The 17,500-nt window shown below is 38.7% G+C and overlaps 1 protein-coding gene across 8 annotated transcripts in view; it reads left to right on the top strand.

Moving 5' to 3' along the window:
- Window positions 1–17,500, top strand: part of SH3KBP1 (SH3 domain containing kinase binding protein 1) — a 1,961,420-nt gene that overhangs the window by 1,730,581 nt on the left and 213,339 nt on the right. The gene's annotated exons all lie outside the window — the stretch shown is intronic.

Here is a 17,500-nt window from a genome sequence, read left to right on the forward strand (position 1 = left end):
GGGTAATACATGCAGTGCCTCGTTCACTTTACAGTAGTATTAGGGATGTGCCATTAATAAACTGATGCATACCTCACTGTTTTAACTTCAAGACATATTTTTTCTCTGTAAGAAAACTAGCTACCAAATGTTGTTACTTAATACTTTTCTGATCTGGGAAACATTTGAACACCTTGTTTTATGCTCCTTTGCTATGAGATATATCTTATAGCCACTTTTAGTATACTCCTTTTAAATATTCAAATTGGATATTTTATTTAGAAGGCCAGCCTAGGAAAATAACAGGTATGGCTAATGAAATTAGTAGCCAGAAGATATAAAATATGGAAACGGGGGTTCCAGATGGCAAGTGACAAAGTGGCACAAAAGCAATGAATCCCAATATTTATGGTCTTGGAAGTGATTACAAATAGGGAGGGGATAGTGTCACAGAGGACTTTGGCTTCCATAAAAATATATTTGCTGATTTTGTTTTGTGCTTTTGTTTTCAGCACCATCTACGTTTGGCAGGCTGCTTCAGAAACATAAATTAATTTGTATAATTTTGTATTAATATGGTTGCCTTATTGTTTAGACTTTTTTATAGGTTCTTGAAATGGTAGTTTGTCAGTTTAGCAGAATTAGGTGTGCAAATATATAAGTATTCCATGTGTTGTCAGTTCTTTTATCCACAAATTCATTCACTCATTCATTCATTCATTTATTCAACTATTCTGTACATATATGCATATGAGTAAAAAAGTTAATTTTATTCATTCTTTCATTGTGTTTTAACTGTCTATTGCAAACTACTGCATATTGTTTATTTCTAAGGGTGCTATTTTCAAAAATAGCTGTAAACAAGTGTATACCAAAACAAAATTATTTTAACTTCCTGATTCAAGTTTTTCACTGTATGGCAATATATGACTGGCATTAACATTTTGTGACAGTTAATAAGCAGGCAAGGGCAATAACCATTTAATGAGTTTTACATTCTCATGTGCAGTATATAGAATATAAACTAGGTTCTAAACTAGATTTACCTGAGCAGAAATCATTTTCCAGCTACATGCCAGGACAATTTATAAAAGCAGCTTTTGCATAGGCCAGCAGATTTTCCAGGCCCTGATTTGTGACACAAAATCAGAATGCATTATTCTGGGATGATCCTAATCGAGCTTTTAAGATGAACTTGTCTGAAATGTGTAATAAACAAAGGAAAATGGAATTATTACTTCTGATTTCCAGCAGAAAATACCATAGATATTCACACATAACATTATAGACTGTCCTTAATAAGAGCCAAAGGAAGCTTCATTTCTTGGGAATTTGTGATGGCATCATAAATATATCTGTGGTCTAAATAACAACTGCTTTAAGCATTTAGGATGTGTAGCATTAGGAACAAATGGAAATGCAGGACATGACACTACACAGGGCAGACACTTCACAGGACATGACATTTGAGCTACTTTTTCTTGTTTCTTGCAATATGCATAAAACATCTATTAGTAATGCAAGTACAGGATTTGACTTTATGTTGTTCTTTACTAATGGAGGACAGCATACAAATCTGAGATGCATGACGTTTCTACAAAAGTATGATTCGTGCTACTTATTTATTAAAGGAAGTGTGTATCTGTGGCAGTTTTTTAGGGTATTACAATATTATCACTACAGTGCACTTCAGTTTGTTAGCAATCAGTGGAGTCTGAATTGTGACTCTAACTAAATTATAGCATTTGCCATACCTGAGTTATCATAATTGTATGAATGTTGCATTAAACTTTTCCATGTAGTTTAGGAATTGTATGAGTTGCAGGTTGTTTTTTTCTATATAAAGCAAGTGTACCAGAAATAGTCTAGAGAAACATTCTGGAAAGCCATGGGGAGAATCATTCAGAAAAGTCCTGAGGAGAATCATTCAGGACGGTCATTGGGAGAACCATTCAGAAAAGTCATGGGAAAATTACAGTCTTTTGAAAAATTCACAGTAGAATCTGACAGTCTTCTTGAGAAAACAAAATAAATAATCAGAGACTCATTACAAAATCAGTATGAGCAAATCTTCAATGGACACCAAAAAGAGAGGCTATAAGAAAAGTTTCAAAAAACCATCTTGTGATTGACAGAGTGTCAAGTCTATACAAATGTTAGTTAAAATGGGTTCTCTCAGCAAATAAAGTATGTGTGGGCCCATATATATATGTATACATACAAGTATGCCGTTTGTTCACTATACTATTTTAATATACATTTTAAAACTAGGAACTGTAAGGAGAATGTGCCCTATGTAGCAGATTCTAGTCTGCTCAGCGTACTTTGTAGTCTTGATATGTTGGAAGTTAAATGCTTGCCCTACTTGTTGACCACCAGCAGTAGTAAGGTATTTTAACTGTATTCACAGACTGTCTGTGCCATCTCTTTGAGAAGCTCTAAGTAGACACCTTTTAAGACCATGTACCATTATAGGTTAACTTGCCAGGAAACCAAACATTGATAATAGATGACCATACTCAACAGATTTATATGGCGCATGTGTACTGGATGTATGTAAGTGCTCCTGGATATTTCAAAAAAGTATGTAATTTCTCTGAGCCACTTACCCCCCCATATGTGTATCTTCTTTTGTTTGTTACAAGAGATCAGAATGCTTTTTGATATGCCTGGGTAGAGGAATTGTTGTGCACATACACTCGAATCCCACTATTTCAACAAGTCCTGGTAAAAACAAAGGAAAAATTATTCTAGTGAGAAAGTTCATCATTATCAAGCGATCAGTAATTTTCCCATTTCTGGGAAGCAACTCAGCAGTACAATCTCTTTCCATCCATCAGTGCTTAGGAGTTGCAACTTCCTCCTTAATGACCCCATGAATAGCCACTGCCATCCACGCAGTATACTAGGCAAGGAAGAAGAAAAAGTAGTATAGCAGGACTGTGTGCTGTATCACACACACTCACACACTCACAGTCACACACACACAGTCACACATTCACACACTCACAGTCACACACACACACACACACACACACACACACACACACACACACACACACACACACACACACACACACAGTCACACTCACACACACACACACACACACACACACACACACACACACACACACACACACACACACACACACACACACACACACAGTTTAGAAGCTGCAACACTGCCTACTGCATGTCTTTTGGAATATGTGAGAAAAACAGGGCATCTGGAGAAAACACACACATGAATACAGGGACATTATGCAGACTTCACACACAAAGCACCTCAGCCTGGAACCCAACCAGAAATCCTGTTGTTGTGGGGTGACAGCTTTACTCACTGTTGTGTCACTGTGCTACCCAAAAGGATAACCTAATTTTTCTGCAGCAAGTGGTAGGTTCTGCATCTTTGTGTTTATCTCACATTGCAGAAAATGTTGTTCTGACCTCTGCAATTTCTTGGTTTACTGCTAGTGTCATTAGCATTCTACAGCAGGTAGAAACATCTAGTGATTATGCGCCTAAAATGGAGTCCTAAAATCAGTGATCCACAGCCTGTCAAAAGATTTTACCAAATATACTGTTTTACTGAAATGTTCAATGCATCATGCAACAGGACTAGCACACATTAGTAAAGATTCTTGGGGGGGGGGCTTTGCCTATGCATGCCTTATTAATATGTCTTAACTCTTGTCCTAATCCTGCTGGTAATTCCCCTTAACCCATCCATATGCATTACTTTACAAAAAAAAAAATCTTCCCACAACAGTATCACTAAAAAGGACACACAGGCATGCTTCACACACACCAGTAAACATGCACATTCCTTACACTAACCCTAATACATTTGTTGTTATTGTTCTTTAGTCAATCAGTTGAGTCTGAATTTTCATAACCTCAAGAACATCAGCACACCAAACCTGTCGGTTCTCAGCTGCTTTTTAAGTTCTTGCAGGTTCATATCCATTGCTTCATTAGTGCTATGTATCTGTCTTAACCCCTGCCAACCCCTTCTTCTTTTCCCTTTGATCTTTCCCAGCATCAGTGTATTCTGTAGTGAATCTCATATTTGCATTATGTAATCAAAGTATTTGGGTTTTATGTTATCAGATCTTGCAGTGTGCACTCTATTTCCTTAAGAATTGACTGATTTAATCTTCTAGTAGTCCACAAAATTCTCAAACGTTTTCTTCAGCATGACAGTTCATAAAAATCAATTTTCTAATGCACGTCCTTAATTATAGTCCAACTATCACAACCATGTGTTATTACTAGGAAAAAATTATAGTTTTGTTTATACGGATGTTTCTTGACAGTGTTATTTCTTTGCTCTTTAAAGCATCATCTAGATTTGCCATAGCTTGCCTTCCGAGAGGCAATCATATTTTAATTTTGTGGCTGTATTCACCATCTGCAGAGAGCTTTAAGCTCAGGAAAATAGACTCTGTGACTTCTTCCACTTCATCCTTGTCTATCTGCAAAGAATTGATTGCACAAGATGGTGATGTTATTATAGTTTTTGAAGGATGAGCAGCAAACCATCTTCTGCACTTTCTCCTTTTACTTTTGTCATCTGAGTTTATTTATTTATTCACATTTTGATTATTGGGAAAGTCTGACTGGGTAGAAGCCCATTTTCAGCAGAGGCACGGAGAAAAAAGCACCAAAGTATTACAAACAGTTCAAGATCAATAATTTTACAGTCTTTAAAAATAATAGAAAAAATACAGTTTATATAATTGTACCATATTAAACATAATATGGAAACATTGGTTAAGAATAGATACAAATTATATGAGAATGAAGTGAAACCCGACCCCATATGCAAAAATGGGAAAAAGGGTTTGTGATGTCCCTTCTCTGGGCCAGTAATCAAGGAGCCTGAATCCTTACAACTGACACTGGAAAAGATGTTCACTTGGAAAAAAATAGATGTACACAGTATTTCCAGATACAGCTGTCTGCATCAAGTACAATTTCCCTTAAGAGTACACAGGGAACACATGCAGTCTGGGGTCTGTGTTTCTTTCTCTCTCTCTCCCCCCCCCCCTCTCTCCAGGTCCCAGTAAGTCTCCCCACTGGCACCAATTCCTCCAGCACCATGTCTGTGAAACCAGCGGTTTGTGTCCCTGCTCCAAGCAGTTGACACACCCATTCTTTGAGATTTGATTTGCATACACACCTGAGAAAGGCTGGCACAGATTTACTAGCAATGCCCCTTCTCCACAGACTATAAGGTAGATACTGCGATCAGACACTCCAAAGACAGCTACTCTATGGCTCTTACAAGGGTACTCAGTTATACTGAGTCAAATTAATATTATTACAAATGGTAGTGTTTTGACCAATGCAGTAAGGCTTTCAGGGGTGGCCATGGAGTCAGCAAGTAGGTTAAAATATTCTCTAAAAGGACCAGCCATAATGAAAAGTTTAAATATATTTAATAATAAATAATAAAAGAACATGAAAATACTAAATGTCTATTTACAGTAAACACCAGAGTTTCAGTCACAGAAAATATTAAAATAACACAGATGAATAGATTCACACAGATTCAGAAAACACTACAGCACGTAACTAATCTCACTATATTTTCCTGACTGATCTAAAAAAATACTATTCCCTGCTCATTTACTAGAGCAAGGCAATATAAAGTAGGTGAGTGGTCTTCCTTCTTTGTCAGGTTACAAATACAGAGTGCTCTTAGACTTCTCTTTCATCTGGTATCAAAACATCATTTTTGTTCTAGATTACAGAATGACATCACACACATCTGGTCATCTGACTTCTGGTTCCCATGCTATGCCCATTCCTAGAAACTAAACCAAAATTTAGCACATATGTGTTACAATACACACAGCTAGAGTTTTGCTGAGATATGTTATAGCACCTGAAAGCTGTAAAACCATAAAAGACTTCCACTCTGCCTACAGGATCTAATAAAATATTTTCTGGCACTGACATTTAGTCTCTGGCTGTAATCAGAACTGTAAGATACAATCTTTATGGCCTAAACCAGGTAATTTAATTTCAGGATATTTTTCTAAAGGTTAGCAGGGGCTGAGCTTAACCTCTTCTCTTCCATTACCCACTGTTAAAATATATACATTTAATAAGTTACAATACAGTCAGAACCCACTGTTGGTATATTTTTTTAACACAAGCCGCTTTACAAATATGTTTTTCAACATAAGCATCTGTACAAATCAGTTTGATATATACACTAAATGGCATATAATTCTTTACAAATTTCCAGCTAGCTATGCTGGCATATGTTACACATCCACTGCCCTATTTCTCCTAGAAAAGCTGGCAATACCTCACATCGTCACATCTCTCCCCCCTTTGAAGACTCAAGCTAGTTTCTCAAGTGACCCTGGCGAAACATTGCTTGAAATGTGTGAGCCTGTCTGGGACTACATTAACCCATAACTTGTCTTGAGCTCTCATCTGCATTGGCATTGCTGACCCCACTACAGTGCTGCACTGTCATGTCATATGCCTGCAACCCCAGGCTCCACCTTAGTAACTTGGCATTTTTCTGGCTGGCTTGATGTAGCCATAGATCCCCGTCAGACTCCTCCTGCCTCCCACTGCAAATACTTAGCAAAAGGCCTCCCTATCATGGTAAGGCCTTATCATGTTAACATGATACAGTTTGTGTCTCTGCCTCCTGCCTAGCAGTCCTACCATTAGGTGACCATTAACCACTTTGAAGGGTCCCTCCCAAGATGCATGCAGCATATTATGTCTGACAGGAATGAGAACCATAACCTGCTGTCCCATAGCATACTCTCGGGCTTGAACATTCCTGTCATACCAGACCTTTTTCTGATGTTGGGCTCCTGCCAGGTTCTCTTGGGGCAAACCCTGAACTCCCTAAGCCTTGTCCTGAGGTTTAGGACACATGCCACAACAGACTCCTTGTGGGATTCACACTCACCCTCCCATTCATCATGAATCAAATCTAATGGCCCCCCTCACCCTATGTGCATACAGAAAGGGTGAAAAATCTGTTGTATGCAAACAGCAGATAGGTCAAATATTTGTCCCTCTCTCTCTTAAACTGGTCTGCAAATGTCCATAGCATGGTTTTTAGTGTAGAGTTTAACCTCTCCACAACACCATTAATCTGGGGATGGTAGGGGTGGTCTTTAGGTGCTTCACCCCACAGCACTTCCACAGACAAGCCAGCAGGTCTGACATGAAATTGGCATCTCTTTCAGTCAATATTTCTCTTGGGGAACCTACCCTTTGTGTAAAATCTCTAACAAAGTCACCTTCTCTGCCTCGGTGGAGGACAGAGCCACCACCTCAGGGTGTCCAGTAGCATAATCTACTACCACCAGTATTTACTTCTTCCCTGTGGAGCTTGGGGTACTCAGAAGTCCCACAATATCTATAGCTACCCTCTGAAACAGCTTCTCAGTCACAGGCAAAGGCATCAAAGGAGCCTTGACCTTGTCTCCTGCCTTGCCTGCTTTTTGGCACTACTCACAGGTCCTGCAATACCTTGTTACATTCCTTTCAATCCCAGACCAATAAAAGTTCTGCATAATACATCTCTTGGTGCACTTTATGCCCATATGACCTACAAAAGGAATGCCATGGTCTATGTCTAGAAATGCCAGATGGTAGAATCTGGGCACTACCAACTGCTGTATTACCTCAACCTCTAGCACTCCTTCAGGGGTTCACTCTCTTTACAGTAACCCTTTGTTCCAGTATACATTCTCCCATCTTCCTTGAGAATCAAATGCCTCCCTAGTTACCTCCCTGAAGCCTTTTAATGTAGGGTCCGAGAGCTGAGCCTGTCTCAACTATGTCCTTGTGACCCTTCCCAGCTCCCTTTCCACAGGAAGTCTGGTATCCTCTGACCTCACTGTCAGCCTGGGTACTACCACTCACCTCTGCCCTTGCAGTCACTCTGTCAAAGGGAACATCAGTACCTACCTGAAGCTGTGGCTCACCTTCAGGCTCACTGCTACAGGGTAGCTCTTTCCCTGAAATACCCACCTCACCAGCCCTGGCTTCAGGTATAGGGTCTGCCTGGGTCTCCCCCAGGCTAACAGACCCACATGCCTGTCTTCAAGCCTGATTGTGTTTAACTGCATGCACACAAGGTACTGCATTATCAAAAGCATTCCCTATCAAAACATCTACAGGGATATCTTCAAACACACCTCAGATACCCTTACTTGCTTGTTTCCTTCCTTTTCCACCCTCCCAGTCAAGGTGAACCCTGGCAAAGCATTTGGAATGGGATCCCTCCTAAAGCTCTGACTGGAGAGGACTACCCAAGTAAGTACTGCTCCTCTTTAACCAGTGCAGGCTTCACAATGGTTATGTCAAAGGCTGTGTCTGTCTTAGCAGTGGCCTATTTTCCATCCACTAAGATCGGATATAAACTCTGGTCATAGTTTGGTATTTCTGTTGTCTGCAGACAACTTACCACTGGCATACTGTTATTCCCACTTGCTGGACCCCCCACCCTTTGTTCCCCACCTTACTTCCATGAACATCTATATGATGCATGGCCCCACTGGTTACATTTAAAATATTTAACCCTTGATCCTGGTCATGTACCTGAACTAGTGGCTTCCCCTGTTACTGGTGGACACTGTTGGGGTGGTTTAGGCTGCCCACCATGGGTTCCCTTATATCCATGTGCAACAATGAGTATCCCCTTCCTGTGCAGTGATGCCCTGCTTGCTAAGTAGAGATCACCTTTTTTCCCCAGCTGATCTGCAGAGTTACAGTTGCTGTCTGCCAACCAGATTCACATGTCATCAGGAAAAGTGCTAAAGGCTTGTTCCCTCACCAAAAGGCCTGCCAGCCCTTCAGAAGTGGTGACCCGACACCCACTCACTCACCTATGAAAATAAGTAATTAACTCAGCAATGTAATTACACACACTTCATCTCCCTTGCTTCTATGCTCAGATCCAAAACAAATGAAGCAGAGTACAGACTGGCCGTAATCTTTCATTATAAAATATAAGTGCTTTCGGGTTAAAAACCCTTCATCAGACAAACTTCACATACAATAAAACATCTTTAAATATTAAAACAATTTAAAACCAACCAATCACGTTTTGTATTTAACATGCCTTTTATTTAAAGCTGGTTTTAAAGGAACAGAGTTATTTAACCCAGGTGGGCTGTCAGCAGCCAATTTTATGATCCATCTTAGTTTTGCATACTCAGTGTCATTGACAATATCCCTTCCCCTTTTTTCATCTGAACAATATGCAAGATCATAAAAGTAAAAGTGATCCAGGGATCAAATCCAGGCTGCTTCATTGGATGATACCAACTTTTAAACACTGAACCCAGCTTACCTATTTGGATCTGAAGAAGGCTTGAAAAAGCTAAAAGCGCTTGTCCGTTGTTTACATCAGAAGGGTTCTTCACTTTTATGTCTGTTTTTTTCTGTTTTTATGATATCTACATGTTTTAAAGCTGTGGAATTACAATGCCACTTGACTTTTACAACAGCAAAGCTCTATATTTCATATATTGTGGATTTAATATGGTGAAAGCCTGTTATTGAAGCTGTTACTTTTTTTTTTCCGCCATTTTGGTTGTTTAGTAAGTTTGAAAACTCAGATGAAATACTAATACTTGTGGTGCAACGCTTTTCCAATATTTACATTGTTTTTGTTCTGCTGAGCGTTCTTTAGCGGAATTCACTTCTTTTTCTGAATAAAAGTAAAAGTATTATCTGGAAAGCTGGAAACATGTGGGCACAACGCATTATGTTCATGCGTATTGTCAGCTTGCCATAATCCTCTGATGACATCTTTGCCTGCTTTCCCTGACTAAACTAAACTAACAAAAATAAATCAAACTGTTGTGGTAATGAAACTCTGAATGTTTACCTTGTGGCTACTGAAAATGCACACACCTTCAGTGACAACTGCCTGCAGGCTCAGAAATTCAATTAATATCCACACCACTGCTCTCTAATATGTGACATCCCATCTTTGGGCCAGTAATCAAGAAGCCTGAATCCTCACTACTGACACTGGAGAGGAGATTCACTTGGAATAAAAATAGATACACACAGTATTTCCAGACGCAGCTGTCTACATCAAACACAATTTCCCTTAAGAGCACACAGGTGACATACTCAGTCCGGGGTATGGGTTTTTCTCTCTTTCTCTCTCTCTCTCTCTCTCTCTCTAGGTCCCCAGTAAGTCTCCCCACTGGCGCAGCTGTAGAGTTGAGTCCTCAGCTGAGTGTCTAAGCCAAGTCCTCCATCACCCTCACTGTGAAAGCAGTGCTTCATGTCCATGCTCCAAGCAGCTGACTCACACACAATCTTTGAGATTTGATTTGCACATGCGTGTGCATGCACACACACACACACACACACACACACACACACACACACACACACACACACACACACACACACACACACACACCCATATACACACACACACACACACACACACACACACACACACACACACACACACACACACACACACACACACCAGACACTCCAAAGCCAGCTACTCTAAGGCTCTTACAAAGGTACCCAATTTTACTGAGTGAAATTAATAGCACAAATGGTAGTGTTTTGAGCAATGCAGTAAGGCTTTTAGAAGTGGACACAGAATCACCAAATAGAGTACTCTCAAATGTTAAAATATTCTCTAAAGGACCAGTCACAATGAAAGGTTTAAATATATTTAATAATAAATAATAAAAGAATATGAAAATACTAAATATCTGTTTACAGTATACATCAGATTCACACAGAAACAGAAAAACAGTACTTAACTAATCTCACTATATTTTCCGGATTGATCTGGTGACTTACTAGACCATGGCAAGATGAAGTAGGTGAATGGTCTTCCTTCTTTGTCAGGTTACAAATACAGAGTGCTCTTAGACTTCTCTCTCATCAGGTGTTAAAACATCAGATTACAGAATGACATATTGTCTGACTTCTGGTTCCCATGCTATCCCCATTGCTAGAAACTGAACCAGAATTTAGTATATGTCCATTACCATACACACAGATAGAGTTTTGCTGAGATGTGTTATATCACAGAGAAGCTCTAAAACAATAAAACACTTACACTCTTCCTACAGGAGCTAATAATCCATTCTCTGGCATGGACATTTAGTCCCTGCTGAAATCGGAACTGTAAGATGCATTTTTTATGGCCTAAACCAGGTGATTTAATTTCAGGATATTTTTCTAAAGGTTAGCTGGAGCTGAGCTTAACCTCTTCTCTTTCAGTATTCTCTGTTAAAACATATTCATTTAATCAGTTACAATATAGCCAGGACCCACTGTTGGTGCATTTTTTAACACAAGCAGCTTTACAAATACATTTTTATAGGACAAGCATCTGTACAAATCAGTTTGATATACAAATAACATAATTCTTTACAAAATTCCAACTATCCACACTGGCATATGTTACACATCCACTATGCTACTTCTCCCATCCTACCTGGTAATACCTCACATTGTCATAGTGTTGTGGATGGATAGATTTAATAGTTAGAGAAATTTTAGCCAGTAAGGTAGTATAATACAATCAGGAATTGCAATATGAAGTAAGAGAAAAAGTTTTATAGTATATTTAGAGAGAAAGCCATAGAGAGAAATTGATAGAAGTAAGAAAGTGAGTGAAGAAAGGAGAGTAAAGAGATGTAAGGTATGAGTAGGTATTTGTTCACATTTAGGGACATTGTTTATCCTGGTGTTGAGCAAGGACAGAGCCAGCTTTTGGCTAGGAAGTCTTCATGGTAATTTTGATTCCAGTATCTGTTCCATCTGACCCAGCATTTTGCTTGATATATTCAGTGTATAACTTTTGTGGGGTGACAGTATAAAGCCTTGTTGCACTCCATTCCCAAACCAGAACCAGTCAGTAATTTTATGTTCCCAAATCTGGTTCTAACGGTTGCTTCATGTGATTCTTGTTATGCATACAGATTCCTCGACAAGGAGATACATTGACCTGGTAATCCCATTTCTCCAAAAACATGATACTGTATTGGTCCACACATTCAAAGGCGTTAGAATAGTCAAGAATGCAGAAGTAAATGTTTTTCTGGAACACTCTTACTATTTCTACTATCCAGTGGATGTTTGGCAGTTTGATCCCTGGCAACTTTGCATCTACTAACACCAGGTTGTACATCTGGCAGTTTTTGGTCCATTTATTGCTAGAGTGTAGCTTGTATGATATTGTGTGTTAGCCTGCTTAGCATGTGAAACAAGTACACTTATTCAATAATTTGAGCACTGTTGGCATTGCCCTTTTTTTGGGACTGGAGTATAAGCTGACTTTTTCCTGTGCAATGGCCATAGTTGTGTTTCCATATTTAATGAGAAATTCTAGGCAACACAGCAACATTATCATTTTATAGGAATTTAAACCATTTTGCTGGAATTCTATCACTTCGTTCAGCCATGTAGTTAGCAAATATGTAAACATTAAAATTAAGCTCTCTAAACAAGCATTAAAATAACCTAGAACCTTCTGTCCCTTTCTTTTATCCATATTTCTCTCCTCAGTTTCTAACATTTACCTACACTCATCTCTCACTACACGGTTCCATCTTTCTTACAATTTCCTTTCTACCTGATACCCTGGGGTCCTTCCTCTGCTGTCTCCATGACCCAGTACAATAATGTCTGTCAAATGCACATAATTGCTTGGTTAATGTGCTGTGTGTAATTCCATATGTACAGTGGCACTTTTCTGTTTGCCCAGTTAAATGGAATAAATTCAAACTGAATAATCACAACATTGTGTAGAGTAAGTGTACTGTCTAGCCTGTAAGTGTACTTTCTGTTGGAACAGAAGCCTTATTGCTATCATAAGACTGTGCAGCTGGGCACCCTTGATGACCTTACTTCTGGGTGAGGGATTGGAATACTTTAACACCCCTGTTCTCAGCATTCATAACCACCAAGCCAAAACAGCTCCATGTGTATCTAGTGAAACTAAACATCTAATGAGAATTAGGGACAGAAACTGGCATAAATGGTATAAAGACAAAAGCCACACAAAAGTACCACAATTGCCAAGACAACTAAGAAACCCTACTACGAACCAAGTACTCATAGATGAAACAAATATGACAAATACATTCAGCAGACCCAGCTTAACAAACCTAAAGCATGCTGAGTCATCATCAAAAATCTTTTACAACCAGGCAGAAAGTCACGATTGAATATTCTACTTATTAAATCAAACTCTACTATTGCCTTTAATTTAATGATCACTTCATAGCTGCCACCATCTCTCTCCCACAATAACAGAAATTTTGTCCTCCAGTCATCACCTGCTAATATATCTATGAACACCTGTAACTTCTCTCTCACCCAGATTTCTACCTCCACTGTCTAAAAACTGTTAAGTATAAACTTACCACAAGAGCAGCTGATACTCTTCATGCAGAAGCATTATCCTGCTTAGCATCTATATTGATCAACCAATCCATACTTAATCCATGTCAATACATACTGATAATCTAATTCATATCATATGTTTCATAACTCTGGAAAAAAATCCTATATTATTCCCCTACATACATGTGGAAATTCCACTGAACTGTCTAATTACAGTTCCATAGCCATAGCCATATCCAAAATCCTGGAAAAATGTTTCCACACTCAAATCCTAACACACAGTGTCAATAATGACTTGCATGGATTCTTTCCACACCATGGTACTGAAACAGTTCTACTATCCTTTCTGGATACTGCAAACCATGCATTAAATCAGAGACATCTACTCACCACACTGTTCCCCAGCCTCCGCAAAGCCTTTGATACAGTATTCCACCAACATTTATTACATATACAGTACACCCCGTCCCTCATTGAAGAAACATACCCTGGTTCTGTAGTTGTATTACTGATAGAAGCCACTGTGTAAAATGGTAGGCTACTTGCATATAGGCATTCACCAAGGCTCCACATTAGATCATGTTCTCTTCAACCTGTTTATCAGTGATGTGCAGACAGCATTAGAACGAGCGAATATTACAAAGTATGTAGATGACAACATTGGCTTGCTTAGTCACTCCCTTCTGTAGACTTTAGTCTGTGCTTCACTGCAGATTAATATGCTTCCATGAAGCTGTGGACTTGACACTTGGCTCTCCTGGTATGTTAATACCCTTTGTACCCTATTAAAGAGTGTCTGTTCTCCAGTAGGGCATTGTGTTTAAGTTCCACTCATTTTCTAAAATAAAATAAGTAGTCTTTCTAGGGCCATTTAACTTTACTTTCCAGAATATTTTGCTTTAGATGAGCTCATGCTGTCTTATGTATCAGAGATATTTGGGTTCATCTTATACTGTACTTTGTATTCCTGACACCTCTTCTTAATTTTTTTGCTTCTTCTGTGTTTCATTCATCTTTGTCTTTTATCACACCCATTTTCTGGGATATTTTCTTTAATATTGCCAATCGTTTTAAGCAGATCTGTATTTTCTATTCTGTTATTTTCTTCCACGTCTTTGCACTGCTCATCTAAATCTGCCTCTTTAACCCTTCTTGCTATTTTCTGAAATTGAATTCATTTTGATATATTTTTCCATATCTCCATTGCCTTTTGCTTTCCTTTCCTCACCTACTTCATAATCTTTCACAGACAGCTGTGAAGGCTGTGAACTGTGATTTCTCTGGTACAAGGTTTGATTCCCTCGGTTTTCATTTGCCTACTGTGTGATCTTGAGAAAGACATTTAATCAGACATTGCCCTCAGGTTGTATCTCTAAAAAGGGAGCGCATGTCCAGTGAGCCTATGTGGCCGACAAATGAGTGTTATTACAGCCTAACAAGATTTTAGAGTCTGGCAGTTGGTGCAGAGGGTTAAGGCTGTTTGCTATAGTTCCTGTGGTAGAAGGTTTGATTTCCTTTGCCGTCATTTAACCGTGTGACTTTCAGCAAACCACATAGCCAAACAGTGCTTGAGGACATTGGGAATTTGGGCTAGGCTATTCATTGGGTCCTGGAGTGCAAGCCTAATAACTACCTATGAACTTATAAGCAGGTTTGAGTTTGTGTTAATTATAATTAAATAGATTTATATAAATAGATTTATATCATTCTCCACTCGGGTATTATATAAAAACTCACCAGCCTGAACATAAACCCCTACGTCATGAGATGAGTTGCCAACTGGCTTACAGACAGAACTCACATGGTAAGAATAGCGGGCTCCAGGTCAAACTCTAAACCAGTCACAAGTGGTGTCTCACAAGGCTCGCTCCTGGGACCCCTACTGTTCGACATATACTTCTCAGAAGTACAGGCAAACATAGGAGGACTACGGCTAACCAAGTTCAACGATGATTGCAAACTGGGAGCCATAATTGACTCTCTGGCTGACACGGACATCCTCCAAAAGGGCCTTACTGAGACGGACACCTGGCGTCAAAGTCATGGCCTCAAGCTAAATGCCAAAAAATGTATAGTCATCCCATTTGGGAAAAACAAAACACCCACAAATTACCACATAGGTGGCAGCCCCCTTAATACAGAAGAGGTAATAAGAGAGCTGGGGACCCATGTAAATAGTAATCTCTCCTTTGACAATCATATTACCAAAGTAGTTAGGAAATCCTTCTATGTGGTCCTTCTAATTACTAAAGGGTTCACATCCAGAAATAAAGAGGTTTATAGTGCCCCTCTACTTGTCACTCATCAGACCCATCATAGAGTACAATGCCCCATTTGGGATGTACCTCACAAGACACTTCCAACAGCTGGAAAGACCACAAAATTACCTCACCAAGAGGATTACTGGTCTCAAACATATGTCCTATGCAGTCCAACTGAAAAAACTCCGGCTGTATTCAGTGGCATATCGCTTACTCAGAGGTGATCCCTGCCTGACTTACAAAGCCATGTCCAAATCAGAATTGATGGACATGCTGCACCTAAAGAAATCCAAGTCACTATGAGCCACACGCTCTAGTGAGCTAAACCTCGCCACAACAATAAATAGAACATGCTGGAGGGATAAATTCCTGTCATAGAGACTCCCCATGCTTTGGAACAAAATTCCAAACTACATTAGGCAGAGCCCCCTCACTAACACTCTTCAAGAGAAACCTTGACGAGTGGATGGGTAACAGAAAATACACCCCTGGGATAACTTCATTGGCTCTGCTTGACAGAGGATCAGTTAATTAATCAATGGGGCGGCGAAAGCCAACACACTCTGGCTAGGCTTTTAAATGCCCTTGGGCAGATAGCCTAGTACCTACCTATGAACCTATGAACGTATATATTAGCCACAGCAGTTGATTGGGCACTTGTTGTTAATTAACGTCATAGTATACTGGAAATGGTAATCAAAACTGTAAGCTTGAACTTGGTTCTAATATGATGATGTGTAAGCCAAATCTAAAAATGGTGTGCCTTAGATAAACATTTATTAAAAGAGGGATTACCCTTAAGCATTGCTTTTCTCACAAGTGTTTAGATTATTTATGTTACAGAATAATTTTTTCAACCTGTCTTTGGAGATTTGGCACAGAGTAATATACTTATTTTTCATGCAGTTATTTGTTTAATTTGTATTATTTGTTAAAATAATAAAAAAAAATCAAAAGGTAGCACTACAATTCAGAACAGACAGAAGAGGCTAAAGTATATAAATAGCAAAAACTTTAAACCTTGTGGCAAGTTTTCTTGTAATACAGAAGCAGTGGTGTATGCATTAAAATGTCCCTGTGGATTGTTTTACATAGGAGAAAGTAAACGAGCCTTTAAAGTTAGACTTCAGGAACACATAAGGGATATAAAGAACAAAAAAATGGAAAGTCCCTTAGCCATGCACTTTAAAGATTATCATAATAGCCAACCAGATGGTTTGTTAGCAACAGTTTTAGAACATATAATAGTGGATAATAGTAGTGAAGTGATTAAGCAAAAGCTTTTATATAAAGAGACTGTTTTTATATTGAAATATGGAACAATGACACCTAGTGGTATAAATGTGGAATGCAATTGGAAAGTTTTTTTATGAATTAATGATTTCTTGATTAATTGTCTGATTGTTTAATTGATTGTTTTAAGATGATATAAATATTCATGAAATGTGTTTTGTAGTCATTCTCCTTGAAGGCGTGAGCCGAGGCGCTAGAGAGACTAATAAAACAGTGTTGGATCTTTCATTCTGGTCGTTTTATTTGGATTTCCTTGGATTTTTTTTGGTTGTTAATATAGAAGAGGCTAAATTGTTGTAGAGGTTTTGTGTAAATATGTTATGAAAATTATATTGTTAATAAGTCTTGAGTTCACTCATATTAATTACACTGAATGGACTTTATACGCCACTTATAATAATTTAATTGGATGATTTATTATTTATCATGTTAGTTAATAGTATAGTATATGAGGAAAGGTAACTGCATCTGTTCTTGAAAATTTGCACCAAATAATATGCATTACTTCTCAGTCTAAATAGTGCAAACCTAGCTGGCATATGGGGTAGTTTTATTTTTATTTGTATATCACTTCATTGGCT

Source organism: Protopterus annectens, chromosome 5.part0 (genome assembly GCF_019279795.1).
Source record: "Protopterus annectens isolate FY-2018-M chromosome 5.part0, PAN1.0, whole genome shotgun sequence".
NCBI classification, from domain to species: Eukaryota; Metazoa; Chordata; order Ceratodontiformes; family Protopteridae; genus Protopterus; species Protopterus annectens.